Source organism: Lichenostomus cassidix, chromosome 1 (genome assembly GCF_008360975.1).
Source record: "Lichenostomus cassidix isolate B80296 chromosome 1, HeHo_3.0, whole genome shotgun sequence".
Taxonomy (NCBI): domain Eukaryota; kingdom Metazoa; phylum Chordata; class Aves; order Passeriformes; family Meliphagidae; genus Lichenostomus; species Lichenostomus cassidix.
This window is the reverse complement of record NC_139479.1, coordinates 3,686,949-3,704,704: the sequence shown is the minus strand read 5'-3', so window position 1 is coordinate 3,704,704 and position 17,756 is coordinate 3,686,949. Positions and strand designations below refer to the sequence as shown.

At 39.3% G+C, this 17,756-nt stretch overlaps 1 long non-coding RNA gene across 2 annotated transcripts; it reads left to right on the top strand.

Annotated features, from left to right (window-relative positions):
- The first annotated feature begins 9,081 nt into the window (after positions 1–9,081).
- LOC146444085 (uncharacterized) lies at positions 9,082–12,433 on the top strand. Of its 2 annotated transcripts, none has more exons than XR_014850048.1 (3): positions 9,082–9,153; positions 10,133–10,366; positions 12,272–12,433. It is a non-coding gene; the product is annotated as an uncharacterized LOC146444085 (long non-coding RNA). The 2 variants fall into 2 exon arrangements; XR_014850117.1 differs by lacking the exon at positions 12,272–12,433 and adding an exon at positions 10,646–10,946.
- The last annotated feature ends 5,323 nt before the right edge of the window (positions 12,434–17,756 follow it).

Below are 17,756 nucleotides of genomic sequence, written 5' to 3'. Positions count from 1 at the left end.
CATTTTTACTATAAATGGATCAACCTCACCCAAAATATTTTCTAAAGTTGTTCTGCAGGACAACTTCTGTATTTTTTTCTTTTTCTATTTGTTTTTGGAATGGGGAGAAAGAAAGGTATGATATTCCTTACGAAGAAGGTATTCATTCTCTTGATAAACTTATTTCAATTCCCTTTCAGCTAGCCCATGCTGAGAAGAGGGGAAAATCCAATTTATTCTTCAGATTTCCCTGAAAATTACTTTTAACAAAAAAAAACCTCTGCTCATGGAGCAACTTGCAATTCATCTTTATGCTTGACCAAGCAACCTTGGTTTCCTGAGGAAAAGAAAAATAAAAAAAAAAGAAGGAATGTTTTGAGTTAGGTGAACAACCTTGCTTGAATTTTAATCACGCAAATGAATTTTGATTTATTACAATGTGGAAATCAACCAGGCAATAAAATAACTCACGTTTTTTGGTGTGAATGCCTTGGAACCAAGGAGCAGCCAAATCCCAGAGAAGGAAGGAGGAGAAGCAAACCAGGACAAATATTCTCTCAGTCCTCCCTGTGATGTTGGGTGGTATGAGGTGGCTGAGAGATCACCCAGAAAACTGGGCAAGAGTCATGAGGAAGGTGCAAAAAATTGAGTGCCCAGCTGATAAACTTTGATATTTTTTGTGCAACCAAACAGTCATCCAGGGTTGGTTTTTTTTTTTTTTGGAGGACTTTTAGCAACTCTTGGAGCCAACTGCCCTCTCAGTTCCCTGGTCAGAAGCAGGATTTTTTGTTCCTGCATCTGTTATTGCTAAGAAATATTGCTGGAAGAAATCAGGATTGGTCTGAATTTTGGTGTGTTTGGTGTTCTTTGTTTTGTTGGTTTTTTTGTTTGTTTTGTTTGGGTTTTTTGTTTGTTTGGTTTTTTCTTTCTTTTTTTGTTTTTAATTGTTGTGGTTTATGTTCAGCATTTTTTGGAATTAACGTTTTCCTAAAAATGTGCATTTCCAAGAGGCATTTGAAACATTTTGATAATTAAGCAGAAATTTTTAAAAAATCAAATAAAAATCTTGCTGACTTAAAAACTTTATTTTCAAGGTTAACGCTTCTTTCTCTTCCCTGAACCTAAGAATTCTTGCTGGTTTTCACAGCTGCTTGAACAGCTGAGTTTGAAGGGAGTGAAGTTATCACCTCTAAGGAGAAAGATCAAACCCTCTTATATTCGATAAAGGCAGAAGAATGTAAAATATACTGATTTTTCAAACCCCTAACATGAAATGCATTTGCTCTAATAGAAAGCCAGAGAAACTCAGTGCAGACAGCAGGGTGTGATTTTCTGTCACTCTCAGCTTTGGCCAAACTTTGCTGCCCTTGAAGGAAATGTGACTTTTCCCTGTATCCTCACTGAGTGCAGGGCTTAATCTACTATTAATTAATCCACTATTAGTATTAGTCCTGGGTTGTCAACCAGATTTCTGTTTCCATGGCCCCAAAAGGAACTCAGGAAAAGTGATTCTTCTCATATCTGGATTTTCTTGGCCAGAATAGGGTTTGCTTCTGTCTCTCTGCTGGTGAACAAAGGTGGGGCATCTCATGCTGCCTGTATTAATATGTGGCTAGAGAGCTTCTGTCTCCTGAGAGGTGAGGCTGCAACATTTCAAAAGCACCAAAAACACATGAATGCAGAGTTTTAAGGCGACTCATGCAGCCTCCTCACTGTCCTGGCATCTCAAGGGTCTTTGCTTGCTGGAGCTTCACAATTGACCCTTGGGGATCTCTGGAGAAGTTCCTTCTTCAGATGTTTCTGGCAGAACTTGACCCTGAGCAGCTTTTTGAGAATGTTTCAGGATTTACAAAACAACCAGGATGGGAAATTCAGTGATTTGGGTGTTGCTGAATTAGAGTTGTCTTGGCAATGACAAGTAAGTTAATTGGAATATTCCTCGTGCTACTCGAGGAAGAATTTTTCGTGGTTCAAAGTAAAAAAAGGATGACAAAATCTCATAATATATATTTGAAGTAAACTGATCTGCTTGCAATGTATATTCTAAGTTTCCTAACAGATTATTTTTTAGAACCTGCAGAAAAATTATTGAGAGTTTAAACCCTTAAGGACAGTAATTTCATACAAAGTAATGAAAACTCAGGGTTTGTTACCATTGTGAAATTTGAGTTAAGGGAATTAATAACATAAATGAATGCTGTTAAATAAAAAGTCCAGCATTCAGGGTCCTAGGACAGAAACAAATTGTCCTTAAACAGGCACATGGTGTTTCTAGACAGAGATGAGGTGTATTTCTCTACTGGTTTACCAACAGGTTTATACATTGTTGGTGTTTTTCACACTGTGTGTCAGCCAGACAAAAAGGTGTCAATTTCTCAGAAAAAAAAAATCCAACAAAAAACCAAATCAGACATCAACAATTTATTGTAATTCTATCAATGATTTTTCACAATTGTATAGTTGTGAATTTTTTGACAAAATGCACTGTTTTACTCTCAAACATACATTTTTAAAAAACTTTTCCATAATTTAATTACTTAGTTTTGATTATTTGAGTGTTGTTTAGTAAAGCCTGTAATCACTGGACTTCACTAAGTACTGTGAAAATAATAAAAGCACTGCTATTTCAGAAGTCAGACTTGGATATAAATTAATTATCTGGATGTTCAAAATATGCTTATCAACAAAACCATAAAAATATAGAAATCTCAATTGTAGCTTGGTGAGCTTTCATACAAATTCTTTACACTCTATGTATTTCTAGGGGGTTTGCATTGCCATGTGAATAATCAGCCTATTACTCAGAGTTTTTCACACATAACCTTTCATCTCTTGGGTCTGAGATTCCTCAGAATTACTGGAGTTTTATGCCAGAGTGATTCCACTTAGTTAGTTCCTCATGGAGTCATCTGGATTTACAAAATTTACATTAAAGCCAGTTGGCAGCCTGGGGAATTCTGGTGGAAATGCATCTTGAAGAGCACAGGACATTTGACCCTGTGACAATTTGGGGATTTTGTGGCTGCTGAATTTCAAAATACGTTTCAAAATTTGCTTGGTTTAATCGTAGAAAAATCTTTTGTAAAAAGTCTGATAATATAATTAATTAACCTAATATTTGTTCTGAGCTTTTTTTTTATCCTGCTCCTCTTTTGTCATGTTTAATTAATCATGGAGTGCAATTCTGGCAACTCTTTTATTTCCTTTCTCCTTGATATTTACAATTATATGTACATATGTGTGTGTTTGTGTTAGTGTTGGCATTCAAGGTATCAAGAATGGATTTGTTCATCAGGCAACAGAGGAGAGACTGTGCAGTGTTCCTGTCACCCATAAAATCACTATTTCCATCCCTATTGCTAAATATTCTTGGTGTATTCAGAATAAATATACAATGGATTCTCTTGACCTTTTTCCTTGAAGACTCTTTGGACTTTTCCCTTTCAGGAAAACACAGCTCTGCTTTATTTTGTAAAAATGCATGTTTTTCCTGACCTTGGGTTAGTGCTTTCTTTTATATGCTTTCAGTGAAATCATGTCCTTTTGATGGAAATGATTTTCAGTTTTTTTCTATAAATTAAAAAAAAAAATAAAGTACAGATAAAATGCTAAAAAATTGCAAAGCAGCTACTGAACAGAATTTTGCACTCTGCAATATTGGTTTTGCTGAAGTTCATATCTCTTTTCCTTGCTATCACTTTACAGGATTTTAATTCAAACAGACTCTTGAACTCCAATGGGAATCAAAATAAGATAAACTTCAGTTATTCTTAGTCCTATACCTTGAAAATTGAGATTTTCAGATGATATCAAAATGGAAGTGTAAATTATCATGTAACTGTGAGCTAATTTTCAAATTTTCTGGGAGTTTAGGTGTTCATTGAACACTTTGCAAATCTCTTCATGTTTTGTTTGTTGTTTTATTTTCTTAGATTTGTATTGAAAAATTCTCTGCCTGCTTTCAGGTAGTGTAATAATTAAAGAAACAGTATCTTAGTTCATGCAAGCCTATTTTTAAAAACAAAATGAAACTATAAAAAGAGGCTATTTTAGAAAGGGACATAAACCACAAAACAGGTTTCTAGATCAATTAACCTTTCCATAAAAAAAGATATTAAAGCTTTTTGGAAGCTTCTATTTCACAATGTGCTACAGTACAAGTAATAATTATTTCTTGAGAATTTATTTATTAGGTGAGATAAAATGGGAAATATTTTCTTTAGAACACACAGCTAAACTATAGTTTTAAGAGCTGGGAAGCACTCCCAGCTTTAACCCCAAAACTGAGCAGGGCTGGGGACTGGGGAAAAACTTTTTGACTTGTGATTCTTTCTGCTGTTTCTTCTGCTGCAATAAAATGACTTTTTTCTGTGTGCTCTTGCAGATGATGGTTTTTGAAATACACACAGTAAGTAAAATGATGCCAATTTACAGTGCTTAGACTATCCCAGGTGAAATTCTGACCATGAACTGCTTGTGCAGCTTCACTGCAGCTTTCCAGGAAGATCTTCCCATCTCCCACTCACTCAGACTCATGGCTGCCCAAAAAGAAAATATCCAACTTACCTTCACCGTGAGGAATGCACAGACTGAACCAGGACATTTATAATAACTGGTATTTCCTCTTCATCAAGTGGAACATTTGTGTGATTTTCAGCTTCCACAGGAGACTCAGATGTGGTTTTCCACTGGACCTTCAGAAAGGAGTGATGCCCCCAGTGCAGCCAGTGATTATTAGGTGGTGTTTTTAGCTAACACCACTCTTGAAAATAGGATTTGTAATTCACAGACCAGGGAGAGGTACAACCCCTCCTTTGTGCCTGGTCACAGAACCTGTGTGTGACTCCAGCCTCACATTCAGCCTCATTTTAGTTAACTTTCAGCACGATGGCCCTCATTCACTCTTTGAAATACTGGGCTTGTTCAGACTCCTTGGAGGAATATAAGTCTTCCCATGGCAAATACATTCTGCCTTCTCTTCACAGCCTCCTCAGACACCCAGCACTCTCAGGAGGGAGAAGATAAAAAGCACCATGTTTGTCAATACCTGCTTTGATAGGCAGGATCAACCTTAATCTCACACCTAAATCCTGCCTTCCACCTCTGATCTGATACCAAATGGGGAGCTCAGTGCACTGGATGTGGCTGAAGGTGGCTGCAGGATTAATTCCAAATATCACAGTGGGTGTATCTGGAACGTCTCCTCTGACAGGGAGATGAGACTGATTGTGCAGCTAAGGGTGAGTCTAAATAGGAACTGTCATGTGCATGGGGAATCTTCTGGGATTTGAATGGCAGTTTGCCTCAGAGCAAGCTTTTTGTCTGTTTGACTGAGCTGAATGTGTGGGAAAACTTGTTTTTGATGAGGGTGAAGAGAGGAGTGGAACAATTTAACCAGAGAGGTTGTGGAGTCTCCTGCCTGTGCAATCTGCTTTGGGCAAGCCTGGTTTAGCAGGGAAGTTGGACTAGGTGATGCTCAGAGGCTCCTTAAACACCAGCCATTCTGTGGTTCTGCAATTGATTCTGTGATTCTGCATTTCTGTGATTCTCCATTTCTGCAATTCTGCATTTCTGTAATTCCGTGATTCCATGATTTTGTGATTCTCTGATTGTGTGATTCTGTGATTCTGCAGTTCTGTGATTCTGTGATTCTGCGATTCCATGATCCTGAGATTATGTGATTATGTGATTCTGTGACTCTGTGATTCTCTGGTCCTGGGATTCTGTGATTCTGCGATTCTGCAAATCTGTGATTCTGTGATTCTTCAAATCTGTGATTCTGTGATTCTCTGATTGTGTGATTGTTTGAGTGATTGTGTGATTCCCTGATTCTGCAATTCTGTGATTCTGTGATTCTGCAATTCTGCGATTCTGTGATTCTCTGATTGTGTGATTGTTTGAGTGATTGTGTGATTCTGTGATTCTACAATTCTGTGATTCTGCGATTCTGCAAATCCGTGATTCCGAGATTATGTGATTATGTGATTCTGCGATTCTGCGATTCTGCAAATCTGCAAATCTATGATTTTGCAAATCTGTGATTCTGCAATTCTGTGATTCTCTGATTGTGTGATTGTGTGATTGATTCTGTGGTTCTATGATTCTGCAATTCTGTGATTCTGCAGTTCTATGATTCTGTGAATTCAGTGATTGTGTGATTGTGTGATTGATTGTGTGATTGTGTGATTCTCCCATTCTGTGACTCTGTGATCCTGCAATTCTGTGATTCTGCAATTCTGTGATTCTGCAATTCTGCAATTCTGCAATTCTGTGATTATGCGATTCTGCGATTCTGCGATTCTGCGATTCTATGATTCTGCAATTCTGTGATTCTGTATTCTATGTGTTGTCCTGTCAGAGAAGATACAGGGCTGTCAAAGACCTCAGTTTGAGGCCCTGTTTTGCCAGCTGAAGCTGCAAATTCTGCTGCTTTTCGTTTTGGAGTTCTCTCTGTTAGATCTTGAACCTGATAGGGGTGGTGGTCACTGGACAGACCACACATTCCACTTATTATTATAAACCTTTCTTTAAGGTTTTCACTTGTGGCTGCAAAAGACCACAAAGCAACAAAGCAACTTTGTGTTTGTTTTTTACTGCCCACGCAAACCATGTGAGCTTTGATCCATTTTTTTAATGATCTGTAAATCTCACTGCTGCTGTAACCCCTCTGAAGCCAAGCCATGGTCTCATCTCTCTTCAAGACTGAATCAGCAAAAATTGTGGCACAGAGTGGCAACTCTAGTTCCCTATGAACATACGAAATCTGACATCCCAGATCATTTAAATCTTTGTGTACCTGTGTAATCTTACTCACCTGAGATAAGCACACAGATAAGGAAAAAACCCCAAGCAGCAAGGGAGAAAATACAGAGTTAAAAATAACCAAGTACTTCAGCAGTTATTGGTATGTCGATTTTAATGTGAAGAAAAAAAGATGAATTTTCCTTTGTCTGTTTGCTGGACTTTATGCTTTTGTCTTTAACCTTTTCAGTTTTGCCATGTGCCACAACACAAAATAAAGTGTCAAGTCACAATATCCAGGAATTTTGGAGATTCCTTGTTGGACAGTTGTGGATGGCTGCTTTCTTCCTGAGTGATTACCAATAAATATTCCTGTCACAAATACTGACTTGAATTTTCTGGAAAGTAATTAATCACACACAATCAATTCTCTAACAGTTGCAGCTGCAAGACACAACTTTGCTTTTTCTCACTAATAACAGGGCTGTGCTTAACTGTTCTGAACGCCACCACCACTGCACATCTGAGAACAGCATTTTCCAACCCCCTGCAAATTAATCCTGGCATTTTCTGTGAGCATCTTATTGTGCTGGGAGGAAATTTGGAGAAATGGTGTGGGAAGGAATGTTGTGGAAGGGGGGAAGCATTGCCATTCTTCTTTCCAAGGCGATCTGGAGTTATTTGGCAGTTGTTGTGCAGATTGTTGGGGAAGGAAGAGCTTTCAGCTTTGATCTTGGTGTAACTCCACTACTGTCCTAGAGGTGATGATGTGATGGCAGGGATGGAGAGAGAAGTTTATCTGGTAACTAGCAGAGAAATATGTAATTGTGCCAATTCAAAAAAAAAAAAAAATTAAAAAAAAAATCCTTTTTGATGACCACCAGGACTACATTCTTAATATACTCACTCCCTCTATTATATGAACACCCTCTCAGTATTACCAACAATAGTTCTATGGAATATGTGCCTCTTCCACAACACTTCATGTACAGCTCTCCTAAAATACTTTGGAAAATCAAGTGGAAGTTCTCAGTTTCTTGAGGAAAAGGTGAACTGTATATTGGTTTTGAGAGAACAATGTTGCACGTCTTTTCTGTGTGTGGAAAAAGTAAATCCTTTTTCGTACATGTTATTAAAATTAACTATGTATGTTTTATTTTCAACCTCTAGGAGAGTATAAAGGCCTGAGAGATTTTTATTCCTGTTCCCTACAGTCCAGCATCTATTCCTACACAAAGTTTAAAAAGCCTTGCTGAAAATAAACCTAAAAAAAAATTAATTCATGTCCTTCAGTGGCATTGTCTGCTTCCACCAGTCAGTACTAGTGTGACCAAAATTCTTTTCTCTACTCCAATCCTGTCTTTTGATCAAATGATCCCTTAAGACTTAAATAAAATAGCTGAGGAGAATTACAAGAGTTGGTAATACATCCTGGAGATGAGCTCAATCTAGTCTGAGACAAAGGCTGGCATTTTTAGGGAAAGGAAAAAAGGAAAAGAAAAGAATCACAGGGGAAAAAACCCAAAACCCATCTCCTTAGATGATCCTCAATCAACCTGAGCATTACCACTTCTTTACCAAATATGCCCTACAACTATGGCTTGGCTCTGCTTGCTGTATTGGCCTTGCAAATAGACAGAAAGACACAACTCAAACTGACAGTCTCAACAGCACACGCAAGGGGACAGTAATTAGCTGAAATACAGAAAAATGGACATAATCTTCTTCCAGTTTATGTCTAAAAACACTTCCAGGAAAACGAGCATCTAATATATCTAATATGCATTCTGATTTCTTTATTCTAGGAGAAAAAAAAAATTAAAAAATGGGGGGAGAGGGAAACTAATAAAGAAAAACTAGTGAAGGATAGTTATCAGGGAGAGGATAAGTAACCTTTGCAGAGCCTTGCCAGACATCTCTAAGAAACAGAAGCTGTAGGGAATGCAGGAATGACAAAGTGCTGGAAGCATGTACAGGAGACAGGAATAACCACTGCCAGCTCCTGCAAAACTCCCCATTCCTGAAGGCTGCTGAGGGCATCACAAAATGGGATCTTTACAGAGTGACAAACAGCCCTTGCTCATGTCCACAGTTTAACCCCACAAAGGTGAGGGCTGCCTGTTTGGTTAGGTAGAAATAACCTCAGTGCCTTGTGAGAGAATGGCCAAGCTGCCTTTTAGTGTCTAAAAACAGTTCTGCAAGCTCTGTTTGCTCCAGTGACTCAGACAAGAGGCTGGTGCAGGTGCTGCCACAGTGGTGAGGAGAGACAGGATGGAATTGTTGTGTCACCAGCGAGACTGAGCTGACGAGGTGAATTAAAAACTCTAATTATGACTCAAGTCTTTTAAAAGGTTGTTCACAGTTGATGGTAAAGGAATAAGTCCTAAAGCACTGTTAGTCAGGCAGCAGTTCTGCCTCCATTGAAGTTACTGGGTAAAAATCTCTTTAATTTTGGTGGTACTGAACTCAGGCATATTGATCATTGTCAATTCACTTTTAATTCCTCAACACTCCCAACACAGAGCTGTGGGCTCCACGGAAAGCTGGCAGCAGTGGGGAGCAAACTGCTGCTGCATTTCTCTGTGGATTGAAATGAGAGAGGATTGAGGGGACTGGAGGAGAAGGTGTCTGCACTTTCATGACTGCCACGTTTCAATCTTTGGCTTTCAACATCCATAACTCCTTCTTTGTGCAGCAAGTCCCTGAGGGAGAGCCACAGGGATGTTCCACAGCCAGTTCTGTCCTCTCTGCCTTATAAATGGACTCCAAAGCAGGTTCTCTCCTTTACATTCTGTGCTTTGAATCCTGGGATTTACCTTCACAAAAGCTGCCTGAGCCTTGCAGGGAAATTGCTCCTCAGCTCAGGCCAGGGGAAGGGACAGGGACACTTCTCTGCAGTGTCCACACACCCTCAAAAACCTGCCAGCCATCCTTCACACAAATGAGTTTCCAGCTGACAATGTGTGTTTTTAATTTAGCTCACATGGTTATACATGGGCAGGTGAGAAGGGCCCATTTCCCTTTTTCATTTCTTCTTTTTTTTTTTTTTTTTTTCTCCTGTGCTGGTAAATGTATTTCATCTTGTAACTCTTAACTTTGGATTAAAAAGCTGTTGCCTTTGGCAGTGAAGCAGCACAGCAGGCTGAGGAAAGTAAAGCCTCCTTTCATTGCCATGTTTGAAACTAGAGGAAGTCATCATATTACTTTAACAAGCAGAAATGAATGAAAATGTTTAATGCGATTATGCAAGCACGAGGAGCTGTTCTGGCTGCCACAGATTTTGCTCTGTGTGATTCACCCTGCTGGGGAATAACGTGATCTTCTATTTCCCCCTAAGAGTCGAGTCAGGGTTTTGTTGTGAAGCCTCTTGCAAGGTGAGATCTCTCCAAGGAAATGCTTTCTCTCTTTTCAGAACATCGAGTCCTCCAGCGCCAGGCTGAGCTGCAGATCTGCCATGGGGATTTTTTGGGCATTTCGTAGCTCACACTGAGATATCACCAAGGAAGGAGAACTATTCTGCCCCAGGTTCTGCTGTGGGGCCTGCAGGATGGAAATCTGAAAATCAGCTCCTGGCCCTGCTGACCAGAGCAAACCCCTCAAAACAAAGCCACTCGACAAACCTCTCTGTCACAAAGGCACACATGAGGTAATTGGGGTGCCAAGGCAAGGTGACCTCATTAACATGGTGCTGATTGTGATTTGGTGGAGAACACTGGAATTCATCCCATCTGATTTGGGGTGTTGAAGTGAGAGCTGGCTAAGCTCTGTTTGCATTGGGGGAAAAAAGTTTTGTTTGCATTGATGCTACCAACCTCATTTCTGTCTTGGCAGAGAATGGATTTTCTTGCAGTATTTATTTTTCTCTAATAATGATATTCTTTCTAAAAATTATTTTTATTTTTCTTTACCTGTTTTTATTCTGAAGAACTTACAGAATCATGGAATAATTGAGGCTAGAAAGGAACTCTTGAGACTGTTGAGTCCAGTCCCTCTGCTCAAAGCAGGGTCAACTTAAGTCAACTTAGCAGCAGATTTCCTTAGGACCATGTCCAGAAAAGTTTCTAGTAACTCCAAGGATGGAGCACTCAACAGCTTCTCTAGGAAACTTGTTCCCAGTATTTGATTACAATTACAATAAAAAAAATTAAATTCTTATGTTTAAGTGGAATTTCATGTATTTTAGCCTCTTGCCCTTTCACTGGGCAGCACTGAGGTCACAGCATCTCCTTTACCCCTCCTGTCAGCTGCTTTTACACATTGGTAAGGATTCCTCTTGGATCTTCTCTCCTCCAGGCTAAGCAGTCCCAGCTCTCTCAGCCTTTCTTCCTATTTTTCAGTCCATAAATTGTCTTTGAGGCCCCTTGCTGTGGGTCCATGTCTCTTGTTTCAGGGAGCTCAGAACTGGATCGTGTCTGACTCCACCCTGAGCAGAGGACAGGGATCATCCCCATCAAGCTGTTGGCAATGCAATCAAAAATCAAAAACTAAAAATCAAAAATCAAAAACTAAAAATCAAAAATCAAAAACTAAAAATCAAAAATCAAAAACTAAAAATCAAAAATCAAACTATCCTTATGCAACCCAGGCTGATTTTGCCCCACAACCCAAACCTCTTCTGAATTTTGTCGCCATTTAGTGTTTTCTGTGAAGCTTCCATTTTTAAGACGTCCTTTTTTTTAATGCAAAGAACCAATTCCAGCAACAAGCTTGACAATCCTGGCAGCACTAACAGTGCTTCTCATACCTCTGCTCTGACACAGCCAGCCCTGACTTCACCCAGACTCAAAGCTGGCCTCGTTACTGCACTAATTAGCCCATGGTGATAAGACCAACCTCTCATTAATGAGGTTTGATGGCTTTTGGACTGGAGCTGATTCATACCTGGCCAGATCTGAGGAAGGATGGAATTAACACACATCATCTGCATGTGGCTACGTGGATGGGTTTTTCCCCTTTGGCTGGAAATAAATTAGGGAGAAAATGATTAGTTGCTGTGATATGGGGCCACTGTTGATAATCAGGTCTCTGATGTGTGAATATCGTTTGGATAATGCATAAAAGCACAATACTCCTGCTAACATCCTCACCATTGGAGAAGGGGCAGTGATTTTGCTAATTGAACATTTTTTTGTTTTTATCTTAGGCATACAGATACTTGTGATTGAGAGTTCTTATTTAATCCACTAGTAGTGAATCTCTGAATGATAGTTTGGGGTGATTTAGCCTTGTGACTTTTCCTAATCTTCCGCCTTTCTTTCTGCTTTATGATTTAAGAAAAAAATAGAATTTTAAAAAATTATTTAAGTTTCTCAAAATAAGTAACTGAAGTAACCAATAATGTAGAAGAGCTGGGTTTCCTACTAACTTCTCATTCCCATTTTTTTCACCATTACCAACACAATTCAAAGCCACATATCTATAGGTGGGTTCACATAATCATTTATTGTAATGTTTGAACCTTAATTAAGGAGAAGGCCCATGTTATACTAGACTTAGAAGAGAAAACTTCAAATAAATAAATAAATGAATAAATAAATAAATATATTTTCAGTTGCAGAGAGGACAATGTGCTTCAGGCAGAGAAGAGTTGGTAGGCACAAGAAATAAAGTGGATCGGGCTGGTTTGGAAAGACAAGGGAATGCTTGGAAAAGAATTCAGCAAAAATTATAGACTTTCCTTTTCCTAATTAATAAATGACATCATTATGACATCATCCAGGTACAGTGACAGAGCAAGGACCTGAGGACAGACTGAGGGTGATTTTCTTGGGTCTTGCAGGATATTTTTCCTTCCACAGAGAGGAAAGAACAAGAGTAAGAATACAGCCACATGGAATTTACAGGGATGAACAGGAGCTGGGGAGCAGGAAAAATGGTGTCTGATTGCTTGCTGACTGGAAGTGAGAAGATACCTTCCAGTTTCATGGCTCTTGCAGGAAATAGAAGAATTTTTCTGGGTGGTTTTGGGTTTTTGATTGTGGGGGATTTTTTGGGGGTTTTTTTGTTTGTTTTTGTGGGGTTTTTTGGGTTTTTTTTGTTTTTGCTTGGGGTTTTTTTTGGTTTTGGGGGTTTTTTGTGTTGTGGGGTTTTCGTTGGTTTTTTTGGATTGTTTGTTTGCTCGCTTTTTGTTTTGTTTTGTTTGTTTTTTGGTTGGTTTGGTTTGATTTTGGTGGGGTTTTTTGTTTGTTTTGGTTTATTTTGGTTTTTTTTGTATTTTTTTTTCTTGTACTAGAAAGTTCTGCATGGATATATCCCAGTTGCTTTCTGTGACCTACCTTTGATGGAGTGTGGTACTGAAATATTCACTTGACGACTATTTTATAATGTTCATCTTGGTTTCTTTTCCTGCATCTTTCGTGAGACATCATTTCACACAGGCAAATGCATTCAGAAGCAATTTTTTTTTTTTCATTTCCACGATATACTGGATGGCAAATTTCTTCTTTTATAAAAGTGGTCTGAAGCTCATGTTTTCAGACACCTCCGTCGAGAAAGACATCTCTGTATCTTGTGATGCTGGAAGGTATTTCTAACGATGAAACACGAGTCTTGCTAATTTAAACCATTCATTTGGATCTGAAAGACTGTGATTTTCATCACCAGGAACACGTTGGCTTATGTAAAAGCAGGTGCATGCAAGTTGAGTCGTTCCTTCCATCCTACTTTCACTTCCTCGCAGATGAATTCTTGGTTTCCAAAGGTGCAGCACATTTTGGGAGCAATTCTGTTAACTAGCAGTTGCTAATTACAAAAAAAAAGCAGTGCAGTTCTTCCTATAGATGTTGTAACTCATCAGGCACAAAAAGAGGTTTTCCATGAATCTCTATGCAGCAGTAGGAACCCAGTGGAACAGGTGTTTTAGGGATAGCACTGAAGTTTTTGGGTTTTTTTAAAAATATAAAAGAGCATTTCACAGATGATTTCTTAAAAAAAAGTGAAATAATGAAGTTTTATCATCAGATCTCTTTCACAAGCCTGTTGTTTCTCTGTTTTCCCCCAAGGGATAGAAATTAAGATATTATCTCTGCAGTACTTGCAGATGAATCTCTGCAGCATTGCCTTGCAGAGGTGAAATAAATCCAGACCATTTGGAGAAAACTCAGCATTTATAAATATTATCAGTTTATCCACAGATAACAATATAGGATTGAACCATTTAGTACCAGCTTACAAATGTTTAGCAGCCTGCAAATCAGTTTTATTTTTTTTTTTTTAACAGTGTAAATGGCTGTGGTTTGATGGCTTGATTTCTTTGGATTGTCATAAACTGGGAATAAAATCTGTTGTTTTTTGTGAAAATGTGATTTTTTTAAGCATATATTTTTGAAGGAACCCGAATATTCAACACTTCTTGAGGCCAACAGCCTGCCCCATGCACTAACCAATGTGAAGAACTCAGTGAAATTCTGTGAAAAGTGAATTTCAGCCACAAAAGCTCAGCTCTTGCACTGAGGTGAGGCCAAAGCTTTTGTCCCTTTTCTATCTTTCCCGCAATTTTGCATATTTTTTTCAGGGTTCAGATTAATTCAAAGCAATTGTGCTTCAGCACATGGAATAGAGAGGCACAGAGCTGATTGTGAACCTGAGTCTGATTTTACAGGCTGGAGGGAAAATGTTTTTTTTTTTCCTTCATGTCACCACATGGAAACTGTCAGTATTTTAAATTCTTGGTAGAACACTAGGAATGTGATGAGCTGTAAGTGTGAAACTCCTGTTTTCAGATATCTCTCCAGTGAAAAAAAGAAAAAAAAGAGAGACCAAGTCAAGAAAATATAGGTGTAAAGGAGCCTTCTCAGACTGGAGTGACCTTAATTTCATCCATGGTTTATTGGAAGACCATGTAAGGTGGAAATGTAAAATTTTTGACCTAATTATGTCACTCTGACTGCTAATAATTACAGATGTTATTTAGACAGAGGAATTAATTACCTCAAGAAGTCATTAAAGTAATTCTAAGCCTCATGCTCCAGAGTTCAAGGATGTATTCAGTTATGGGAGTATGAGGCTCAGAATTCCTGAGATCTGCATGAAATCTGAACTCTATGGTGAGCCTAAGTCTTGGCCCTAATAGCTTCTAGGGGCAACGAGTTTTGTGGTTTAATAACATATTTTGTGAGGAAGAATTTCTCCGTAGTGGTTTTAATCATATTGACACACCCAACTTACTAAGCTTCTTCTACTTTTCTGATATTCCAGGTCCATCCCCTTTTGATTTAGCAGCTACAAACCAAAAAAAGCTCTGTATCCTTCCACATGCTCACATTTATTTTATACACAGCCACCCTCTCCTTGAGAAGGGAGGAGAACAAGGGAATTTTAAGAGCAAGAAATATTGTTTTAAAGGATTGAACTGAACTGAGTGACACAATTACATTTGGCAAATGTTTCTACCTTTGAAGCAACACCAGTGGAAGCCTGAGGGAGACAAAGTTTTAGAACATCAGAGCCACGAACTTTCTTTTTAATAATACATGAAGTTGCCTTAATAAATCCTTATGGAAACTGTAACAGCAGAAGGTAATGACTGGTTTTAGTTAATGACCCATTAAAATGTTAGCAAAGCAACACTAACTGGGATATTTGTTGAGAATCAGTTTCAAAGGGACAATTAATATTAAAATCCGATGTTGATTTATTAAGCAATCCATTTTTAAGGTATTACTTTCTACCTGGAGCAATGAATGCACACTGCAATGGCAGTGTTGGTAAATCAGTAATTCCAGGAGGGTTAATAATCTCTTTTGCTCCAATTAGGCAACAGAAGAGAGAAATAGCTGTCCCTCCTCATGGATATTATTGCTGAGGTAAATTTCTGTCTTGAATGATGCTTTGTGATAATGTTCCTGCTGAGGGTCTCAACTGGACACCCAGAAATCTGAGCCTTCCAAAAGCAGCAGACATGAAGACCTAGTTTTGCCTAATTAGGTCAGGGGAAAGGACCTCCCATCAATTCTAACAAATTAAAAAATCCTCTTGCAACCAAGAAACTGCATGGGCTGAGAGAACCAAACCCACTTCTTTAATGTAATTACTAATTCACTATTTTTGTGCACATGTCACAGAGCAAAACTCTCAGTTCTGCACAGCAGGAGGCTCAGGGGTTTTGTGGCTGCTGCTGGAATCAGTGCTGGTTTGGCAAGGCTGGCATCTCTTATGTGGTGATAATTCTCCTTCTATGTGGATTACAGGTTGGTGTCATGCATATATCTCCTTTTGGTTTGTTTTCACCTCAGATGAGGTAAAACCAAAGAAATCCACCTTCAAGGGAAAGGTGGCAAAGTCTGCTGGCACTTTTTGAGGAGCAGTCTCTATGTTCTGGGGTGAACCTCATGAAATTGCTGTTTGGTGCATTAAGTTTGATGTTGTTCTACGAAATTCCAGACTTATTTATCATAGATTTCATCTTCATCACTTCTCAGTAGCAAAGGCTGTAAGTTCCCCAGGGAAAGCTTTCCCTGAATTTGTACAAAGCTGAAAATGAAGCACATTCTTGCTGTGTTCATTAGCAATCACCTGGTTCCAGCAGGCTTCCTTCCCTCTTTCCTCTCTCCACTGAGTGCCAGCCTGTTCCATGTCCTGGATCCCTGTGGCCTTTCAGGAGAGATTCACTGCTTTTCTAGGAGTAAAACATTTTTCTCCTTCAGCTCTGCAAGTGGAGTCACTGAGGTACAGAAATATAAAATATGTGGTTCAGGGCTGCAACTTCCAGCCCCTCTAGGGCTTTGGTGCCCTGATATTTAGGGTTTTTTGGTAGTTAAATCCATTTCCCTGGTTAGCAAATAGCACAGGGGCAGGGCTGAGGTGCTCAAACACTTCTCTGGGGGTGAAATTGCAATCCCAATTCCAGCACAGGAGCCAGGAAGAGGTGAGGTCTCCCATCCATCACAGGGTGGCAGATGACAAAGCCATGCCAGGAGGTGCTTTTCTGCCTGGGCCTGTCCAGGCACAATCAAAGTGGTCATTTACCACCCATTATTAGCCAGCTATCCTCTGCCTGGCCTCCTGCCAGAGATATTCTGGTCAGTCAGCTACAGAGAGCATTCATCTGATGTTGACCCACAGCTTTGTTCTCCGCTGTGGTTTGTGTGTGTTTACTGCTGGTTTTGAGCACTTGGACTGTTTGCCAATCAGTTTGAGATTCCTGTCCATGAGCTGTTTCCTTCTGAAGCCGCTGGGCTAAGAGGAAACGAGCCTGAGTGCTCACTGCCCTCTCAGGTACAAGGCTCTGCCAGGCTGGGGAGGGAAGGTGGAGCTGAAACAGAAGGCAAAAAGCAATTTGTCCTTGAAGAAATGCAGGGAAATTTGTCCAGTGGAGAAACACCTTTTGTGTAATCCAAAATCCTTTGTATTCCCTTGAAAAACTAACAGCATCACTGTAAAAAAAAACATGAATAAAGGCAGAGCTGATTCATGAGTCAGTGACAGATCCACCGACCAGTTATCACTCATCTCTTGCTAAGTGAAGTTTTCAGAGGTTGATTTTTTCAATATGACACTAGAACATGAAACAACTGACCCCACTGAAAGGTTCCCCAAATGCAGCACTGTCTTGAGCTTTGCCTCTCTGAAGAGAAAGCAGATTTATTTGGGGTTATTGCCATGTCAAAGGAAATTAGTTCAGTCATGCTGTTTCCTTATTGGTACCTCCTACTGTTTGCAGTTGCTGGGAATCACTAAAACCACTCTGGATCTGCTTTTAGTTGATACAGATAGAGTTTTATTTCAGGAGAATGAGGCCTGCTTTTTTTAGGAAGCATTATTTAAACATCTGCTCAAGAAGCTGTCTCCTGTCCAAAATGTCTTGCCCTATTTTTGAGCTTTTCTTTCTCCTCTCCACAGGTGAACTGTGGTGAGACACAGCTCTGAAAACCTCAGGAGCTCTCTGGGATGATAAAGGGAAGTGGAGCTGAGATATACTCAGAAAGACAACTTTGCCTTTTAATTTATAGCAGCAACAGCACCTCAGCAGCAGTTCCATGTGACAAAAATTCTAATTTTTTAGAACCTTCCCATGTCAGTGACAGCACTGTGAAACA